This window comes from Cnephaeus nilssonii, assembly GCF_951640355.1.
Source record: "Cnephaeus nilssonii genome assembly, chromosome: 9".
Lineage (NCBI taxonomy): Eukaryota > Metazoa > Chordata > Mammalia > Chiroptera > Vespertilionidae > Cnephaeus > Cnephaeus nilssonii.
The window spans coordinates 92,262,579-92,272,106 of NC_137080.1; positions in this window are offsets into that span (position 1 = coordinate 92,262,579).

Here is a 9,528-nt window from a genome sequence, read left to right on the forward strand (position 1 = left end):
AGTTTTGGCCCGATCCCCGCAGGCCAGGCTGAGGGACTCCACCTGCTGGAGGGACCCCGCTCACTCCGCAGATGCCCTTCAAGCTGCGGCGCCAGGTGCGGCTGGCTGGGGAGGGACCGAGGGAGGTTGGCTCTAGGGCGTGTCCAGACTGTCTAGCCCAGTCCCACCTCGCTGGCCACCTAATTGATTTCCTTTCAATGTGCACAAATCCGTGAACCAGGGCACTAGTGTTTAGTAAACAGCAAGGCTTGCCTAGATGCAGCCTCTGATTTGCAACAATTAATTTCAATATTTAAAACCCTACATTTTGGCCCAGGCTGCATTGCTCGGTGGTTGCACATTGACCTGTGAACCATGAGGTCACAGTTCGATTTCCAGTCAGGGCACATGCCTGGGTTGCGGGCTCAACTCCCAATGAGGGTATGCAGGAGGCAGCTGATCAGTGATTCTCTCTCATTACTGATCTCTCTCTCCCTCTTCCTCCCTCTCCCTTCCTCTCTGAAATCAACATAAAAAACCCACACTCGCCCTACATTTTGGAAGCCTCATTCTCTTAGAGGCAGAAGTGCTCTGAAGGGATCCTGGGCAAGGAGGGCCTGGTGGAGGTGCAGACACGGGCTGACAACAGCCCTGCTTTTACTTCATAATTAAAATCTGAAAAGATCCATTGCTTAGCCAGTGATGGGCAACCTTTTGAGCTTGGTGTGTCAAACTTCGCCAAAAAACTGAGCATAACTCGGGTAGTGTGTCACTTTGAGGAAAAAACTAACTCCAAGACTCTAGTCGCAAATGTTTCATCCTCGGCATGCAGCCGCCTCAGCGGCCGCGTGTCATCAGAAATGGCTACGCGTGTCAGTGCTGACACGCGTGTCATAGGTTCGCCATCACTGGCTTAGACATTCTGAATCGGTTTTCTTGTGCTTCCACACGGAGGAGACAGGGACCCTGACCTACACCAGGAAAGAGCTCCATTCAGTCCTGCACCTGGGCTGAGGGATAGCAACTTAATGTTGTGGCAAATGCACAGGAACGGTGCCGCTAGTGGCCAGGAGCACAGTGCTGTGCCGCGCCACCACTGCCTACTTCCAGGACACTCGTCACCAAGAGGAAGTCCCGGACCACGGAGCAGTCACTTCTCACTCCCTCCCCGTTGCCCCGGCGACCACTAACCTGCTTTCTGTTTCAGTGGATTTTCTGACTCTAGGTAAATAGAATCATACAACAAACAGTATGTTTTCAAGATTTGTCCTGTTCATGGATCAGCAGTTCATCCCTGTCTATGGCTAATAGTCTATTATATGGATCTACCACACTGCTTATCCCTTCATCAGGGGATGGACATGTGGTTTGTTTCCACCTTTTGGCTGTTAATAGTGCTGCTGTGAATATTTTGTGTGCAAGTTTTTGTTTGAACACTTGTTTTCAATGCTTTTGAGTAGGGAATATACTCAGGAGTAGAGTTGGTGTGTCATATAGTAATTCTATGTTCAATTTATTGAGAAACCACTAGAACTGTTTTCCACAGTGGCTGCACTGTTTTACACCCTCCCCGCCCCCTCCCCCCCAGCAATGTATGAGGCTTCCGGTTTCTTCACATTTCCACCAACACTTACTTTCTTTAAAGAAAAGGTGTGGGCATCTTGGTGGTGTGAAGTGGAGTCTCACTGTGGTCTGACGTGAATTTCTCTAATGATCAGTGACGCCGGGCATCTGCTCACGTGCTTATCGGGCGTTCGTCTGTCTTCTTTGGAGAAAGGGCTATTTTAGTCCTCTGCCTAATTTTGAATTAGGTTGTTGGTTGTTGTTGAGTTGTAAGAGTTCTTTATATATTATCAGATATGTAATTTGCAAACATTTTCTCATGTGGAGTCAGTTCACTTTCTTGATAGTGTCCTTTGATGCACAAAATTTTAATTTTGATGAAGTCCAGTATTTCAGATTTTATTTTTATGGATTGTGCTTTGGGGGTCAAGTCTGAGAACTCTGCCTAGACCCAGATCCCAAAGATTTTCTCCTATGTCTTTTGCTAAAAGTTTTATAGTTTAAGTCGGAGAAACCAAGATGGCGGCATAGGTTAAACACCTAACCTATAGCCGGGCACAACAATTTCAAAAACACAACTAAAAATCAAAACAGACATCATCCAGAACCACAGGAAAGCTGGCTGACTGAAAGGCCCACAATTAGAAGGAAAGAGAGGACCACAAGGAAAATCAGGGAAGCCGTAAAAGCTTGAGGTATGGAGACACGGGCGGAGACACGAGCCCGCGCGCGTGCGGGGAAGATGGAGCCGGAGAGGAAGGGGCGGCTGACGGCCTGGCTGGCGTTCTCTGGCGGGAAGGAGATAAAAGCGCCAGATTGTGCTGAACCCCAGCTCTGACTGCACTGAACCCCAGTTCCGGGCGAAACCCTGGGAAGCCGGGCTCATGCTGGGGGATTCTGGGCTGTGGGGCGGAGACACGGAGGAGTTGCGCCGGAGCCGCGCACGGGAATGTGCGCAGAGGAGGGGTCTGTTGCCTGTGCCGCTGGATTGCCCTAGCGGGAGGGAGACAAGGGCTCCGGACTGTGCTGAACCCCCAGTTCCAACTGCACTGATCCCCAGTTCCGGGAAGGACCTGGGGAAGCCAGGCTCATACTGGGGAAAGCTGGGCTGTGGGGCAGAGGTGCAGAGAGGCAGCGAAGAGCAGAGCACCGGAGGCACGCAGGGGATTGTGCGCGGAGGATGGGCTGTTGACTGTGCCGCTGAGTCGCCCTGTAGGGAAGGAGACAAAAGCGCCAGACTGCGGTGAGCCCCAATTCTGACTACACGGAAACCCAGTTCCGGGCGAGAATCTGGGAATCCAGATTCATTGGGGGAGAGACTAGACTGTTTGGCAGCGCGCGAAACTCCAGGGCGCTTTTCTCTCAGAGGTGTTTGCTGGGAGTACAGAGGGACACAGGAACCTCATAGGGCGGGGCTGACGGGAAGCCAAGGCTGTAGGCTCCGCCCTGAAACTCCGCCCCATCCAAGCTGAACACAGAGGCTTTTACAATTTTGCAAGTCTAGTTGAATGGGGCTGTCTCCCGGCATAGACACAGCTGATCCTCACAGCCAATTGGACTGGAGGTCACATCCTCCCAGTGTACCAACAGCAATCAAGGCTTAACAACACCAAGACTTTGCACTCAGCCCACAAAGGGGGGTATCAAGAGCGACCACCTAGGGAGATTGGGGAAGCTGAGCGATAGGGAGGCAGCCAAAAGGGGAAGACACCGAAACAGGTCACGAATATAAGGGATGCTGTAATTCATGCTGAGGGGCCACAGGCAGTAGCTGACCTACACTCCATTGGAGACCCAGAAACGAGGGCATCTAGTGGTCGGTGTGAGATGACACCAGATTTCAACCACTCCCATAAAGGACACATTCAAGAGGCAGACGCAGTGAGCGCCAAAGCCTTGCTGCACCAAGACCCGGCACATAAACGTGTCTCCCGCACAGCAACTCTTCCTTTATAGACACAGAGGGTCCGCACGGCCAATTGGCCTGGAGGACAATTCCTCCCAGTGACACCAACAACAATCAAGACTTAACTATACAAACAAGGACCAAGATGGAGGCATAGGGCAGAAGCCTGATTGCTGCCTATCACAACAATTTTGAGACTACGACGGGAGAGCAGAGCAGACACCATCCAGAACCACCGGAGGGCTGACTGAGCAGATGCTCTACAACTAGAATAAAAGAGAGGGGTACGCGGGATGAAGCTGATGCCGGTGACCCAAAGACCACACCTTAAAAACTACGGCTCAGGCGACACAATGGCAGCCTGGATCGTGCTCGGCGCAGTTCCCCCAGCGGTCTCCGGCTGAGGGGAAGGCTTCACTCGCTGCCGAGCACGGACAGACGAGCCCCTGGGAGACATGGGGTGGGAGACTACGCGCTTCCTGACCTCCGAGTCCTTCAAGAATCTCAACGCCCCGGAAGCGGCCAGGAGCGCACGCTCGGCGACCGGCCACCGCTGCAGACCCAAGGGCCGACGCAGCCACCCCGGACCAGCCCGCCGCCGCACACCGGGCACACCGGAGCTTCGCCAAGCCCGCCGCCCAACGAGTTCTGCGGTGGCTGCCCTGGAACTCTGAGAAAATGGCCGAAGGAATTGCTGAGAGGGAATTGACCAACAGGAATTGGGATCAAGAAGATGAAACCCCGCTGGGTCCCGGATCCGGGTGAAGCCGCGTGCCCCTGGGTCCGGGTGAGGCTGGGAACTGGGTCAGGGTGAGGCTGGGGCCCCGGGTCCGGGTGAGGCCACGTGCCCCTGGGTCCGGGCAAGGCCATGCGCCCCTGGGTCCGGGTGAGGCTGAATCCTTGGTCCCCTGGATCCGGGTGAGCCTGGGTCCCGGGTCCAGGTGAGGCCGTGGGCCCCTGGATCCGGGTGAGCCTGGCCCCGGGTCCGGGTGAGGCCGTGGGCCCCTGGATCCGGGTGAGCCTGGGTCCCGGGTCCGGGTGAAGCCGTGGGCCCCTGGATCCGGGTGAGCCTGGCCCCGGGTCCGGGTGAGGCCGTGGGCCCCTGGATCCGGGTGAGCCTGGGTCCCGGGTCCGGGTGAGGCCTGGGCCCCTGGATCCGGGTGAGGCCGTGGGCCCCTGGATCCGGATGAGCCTGGCCCCGGGTCCGGGTGAGGCCGTGGGCCCCTGGATCCGGGTGAGCCTGGTCCCGGGTCCGGGTGAGGCCGTGGGCCCCTGGATCCGGGTGAGCCTGGGTCCCGGGTCCGGGTGAGGCCGTGGGCCCCTGGATACGGGTGAGCCTGGCCCCGGGTCCGGGTGAGGCCGTGGGCCCCTGGATACGGGTGAGCCTGGGTCCCGGGTCCGGGTGAGGCCGTGGGCCCCTGGATACGGGTGAGCCTGGGTCCCAGGTCCGGGTGAGGCCGTGGGCCCCTGGATCCGGGTGAGCCTGGGTCCCGGGTCCGGGTGAGGCCGTGGGCCCCTGGATCCGGGTGAGCCTGGGTCCCGGGTCCGGGTGAGGCCGTGGGCCCCTGGATCCGGGTGAGCCTGGCCCCGGGTCCGGGTGAGGCCGTGGGCCCCTGGATCCGGGTGAGCCTGGCCCCGGGTCCGGGTTAGGCCGTGGGCCCCTGGATCCGGGTGAGCCTGGCCCCGGGTCCGGGTGAGGCCGTGGGCCCCTGGATCCGGGTGAGCCTGGCCCCGGGTCCGGGTGAGGCCGTGGGCCCCTGAATCCGGGTGAGCCTGGGTCCCGGGTCCGGGTGAGGTCGTGGGCCCCTGGATCCGGGTGAGGCCACGCGACCCTGGGTCTGGGAGAGGCCACGCGCCCCTGGGTCCGGGTGAGGCCATGCGCCCCTGGGTCCGGATGAAGCTGAATCCTGGGTCTGGGCGAGGCCGTGTGCCCCTAGATCCGGGAGAGGCTGGATCCCGGGTCCGGGTGAGGCCGTGGGCCCCTGGATCCGGGTGAAGCCGTGCCCCTGGATCCGGCCGAGACCAAACCAGAGGGAGTCGGACCTGCATTACCACCATTTGTCCACCATCCAGAGCTGAGGGGTCAGTGCCGACATGTACTCATAAGGAACTGGTGGACATTGATATTGGGTCTCAAAAGAACTGTTGGACCAGAAAGAAACTCACTACAGACTGATTCATTTGCCTGTCAGCATAACTATTATTGCTCGTCGCACATTCAATTCTTATATCTCTAGTGACACATGATTTCGCTCATCTAGGGGAAATGATGAACAACATAGACTGATGAACAAGAACAGAACCAGAAACAAGGAGGCATCGATCGGACTATCGGGCCTCAGAGGGAGAATAGGGGAGGGTGGGGGGAGGGGGGAGAGATCAACCAAAGGTCTTGTGTGCATGCATATGAGCCTAACCAATGCTTAAGTTCAACAGAGGGTTGGGGCATCCATGGGGAGGGGTGTGGGATGGGAATGGGGGGATGAGGACAAATATGTGACACCTTAATCAATAAAGAAATTTAAAAAAAAAATAAAAAAAATAAAAGTTTTATAGTTTTATGTTTTACATTTAAGTCCGTGACCCATTTCGAATTGATTTTTATATAAAGTGTTAGACTTCGGTTAAGGTACTTTTTAAAAAGCCTATGGATATCTAACCACTCCAGCATAATGTGCTGAAAAGTCTCTCTTTCCTCCATTTAATTGCTTTTGTGCCTTTATTTTTATTAAAAACCAGTCGGATGCTTGTGTGGGTCTCTTTCTGGGTTGTCTCTTCTGTTCGATTAGTCTGTCTGTCTGTCTCTCTGCCATAGCACACAGTATGGATTGCTGTAGTTGTGTAATAAGTCTTGAAATTAGACAGCCCTCCCACTTTATTCTTTTTCAGAGTTGTTTAGCTACTCTAGTTCCTTTGCCTTCTGTAGACTAGTCTTATCTATAACTACAGAAAACCTTGCTGGGGTTCAGTTAGGTATCATCTTAAACCTGTGTATCAATTTGAGAAGAATTGACATCTTTACTATTCTGAACATCCCAGTCCTTGAACATGGTCTCTTTCTTCAGTTACTTAGTTCTTCTTTGAGTTTTCTCATTAGCATTGTGTAGTTTCTATCATACATGTTCTAAACATGTGTTGTTAGATTTATTCCTAAGGGTTTTATTTTTTTGAGTGATTATAAACAGTGTTTTATTTTTAATTGTGCCCACATACTGATTTCTAATATACAGAAATACAATAGACTTTTGTATGTTTACTAGTATGTTGTATCCTGTGAGCTGGTTGAACTCATTGATTCTAATAATATTTTTGTAGGCTCTTTGGAATTTTCTACATAGATCATCATGTACAGTAGTCCCGCTCATCTGTAGTCTCACTTTCTATGGTGTGGTTACATGGTCAATCATGATCTAAAAATATACATGGAAAATTCAAGAAGTAAGCAATTCCCAAGTTTTGATTGCACACATTCTGAGTAGCATGACGAAATCTGAGCCGCCCGAATCTCCTGGGGTGTGCTGTGTTGCTGCTCCCTGCCAGGTAGTCAGCAGTCCGGGTTAGCTGGTGGCTGCTTCTGTACCACAGGCCTGTGTCCTAGCACCATTATTTCACTGAGTAATGGCCCCAAAGTGCATGCAGAGAGCTGTCAGGTGTGTGCATGCCTTGGTGAAAACATAGTACATGTAAAAGTTGGTACTGTCTGGGGTTTCAGAAATCTGTTGGGGGGCTGAATGTCTCCCTCATGGGTAAGGGAGGACTACTGTAACCTGCAAATCGGGGCAGTGTTATTTCTTCCTTTCTGAGATGAATGACGTTTACTTCCTTTTCTCGCCTTGTTGCACTGGCTGCAATGCCCAGCACTTTAATATTGGTGACAATGGGATCCTTTCCTTGTTCCCGATCTTAGGGGGGAGTTATCTTTCACCATTAAATATAATGTTAGTTGTAGGTTTTTGAGGAAATTCCCTTCTGTATTAGTTTTCTATTGCTACTATAACAAAGTACCACAAATGTAGTGCCTTGAGCCCATGCAAATTTATTATCTTTTAGTTCTGGATGTGAGAAGTCCACAACGGGTCTTATGGGTTAAAATTCAAGTATAGGCAGAGCTGCATGAGGCTCTAGGCATGTATTAGTCTCCTGCGGTTGCTGTAACAAATTACATAATTGAATGGCTCAAGAGAAACAGAAATATACTCTCGTACAGTCCAGGAGGCTAGAAATCAGAAACCAGTTTCACTGGGTCAAAATCAGAGTGTTGGCAGGACCACGTTCCCGCGGAGGTTCTAGGGAGAACCTGTTCCTTTCCTCCTCCAGCTTCTGGTGGCGGCTGGCATTCCCCTTCTGAGGCGGCATTCCTCCAGCTTCTGCCTCCATGGTCACATGGAGGGCCTCTTCTAGCGTATCCCTCTCAGTCTCTCTCTTACAAGGGCACATGTGATTGGGGTTAAGGCCCACACACACAACCCAGGATAATCTCCCCATCTCAAGATCCTTAACTTAATCACACAGGACTAGGCCCCTTTTCCTTAGAAGGCAGTTGTCATGGATTGAATGTGTTCACCTCAAATCCACACGGTGAAGTCCTAACCCCCAGCACCCCAGAGTGTGACCTTATAGGGAATAGGGTCATTGCAGATGTAGTTAACATGGGGTTATACTGGGGTTAGGTGGGTCCCTGATTTGATCTGACTAGTGTCCTTATGAAAAGACACGTGCCATATGAAGAGACAGACACAGACGTACACGGTGTGAAGACTCGGAGAATGCCATCTACAGGCCAAGGGACCTGAGGCCGCCAGACACTGGGAGAGCGGCTGGGGACGGATTCTCCCTCGCAGCCCCGCAGGAACCACGCCTGCCACCGCCTGGATTTCAGTTATAATCTTTGCTTCAACCATCAAACATAATTAGAAAACTCAGGAGAAGGAAAGTCTATCGTATTTACCCGTTTTTCCTTACGTTCATTTACCCTTCCTGATGTTGCAAGGTTCCTTATCTTTTCATCTCCTTTCTATTTAGAACACTTTCCCACCATCCCGCAGGGCAGGTCTGCTGGTGACCAAGGCCCTTCATGTTCCTTCAGTCTGAGCATGCCTTCTCCTCTCATTCCTAAGGCACCTTTCACAGGGTATAGAATATCGGGTCGCTGCTCTTTCCGTTCAGCACCTGAAAAACACTGCACGGCATCCTCCTGCCTCACAGTTCTGCTGAGAGACGCGTCACTCAGGGTACTTTCCCCGAGGGAAAGCCGTCATCTTCCCCTCTCTCTCAGGAATTGTTTGTCTTCCATTTTCAGAAATTCAGTTATGATGCCTCTCAGCTTGGATTTCTTTTGGTTTATCTGGTCTGGTGTGCTCCGCTTCTCGAATCTGTAGGTTCACATTTCGCCAAATTTGTGGCGTTTTGAGCTGCTATTTGGTGGAGTACTTTTTCAGCCCCACCCTCTTCTCTCCTGGGACCCCGCTGACAGAAACCGTGGATGTTTTGTTATAGTCCCCAGAGGCCCCCGAGACTCTTCATTTCTTCCAGTCTGTTTTCTCCGTTGTTCAGATTGGACAGTGCCTATTGTTCCGCCTCCGGTTTGTGGGGTTGGTCTTTCTTTTCCATTCTGCCTCGGAGCCCATCCACTCGGTTGTCATTGCGGTTCCTGTGTGTGTCGGGGCAGCCGGGCCCGCTGGCGATGGCGCCTGTCCCCGCGGTGGCTGGCAGCTTCCTCTTCTTGCCAGGCTGCCTCTTCCTGCTCTTCGGCTGCAGAGCGCAGGCTTGTGTCCGGCTTCCTCTGGGCCCCTGGTGTTTCTGCCGGGGTTTCCATTGTCCTCGGGGAGAGGCTCAGGGAAGCGTTTGTCTCCTTATCTTCCTGGAAGGAGTTCGTTCACTTTGATGCTGTCGCCCTGCTGTGAGCCACAGTTCTAGTCATTCCTTATGGCACATTTGCTGTGCAGAAATGTTTGTTTTTTATGTAGTTGAATATATTGATCTTTTAAAAAGCAGAATTTTGTAACATGCTTGGAAGCAACTTTCTCATACCAAGTTTATGAAAAAACCTCCCGTTTTCTTATAACTTGTTTGGGTTTTTC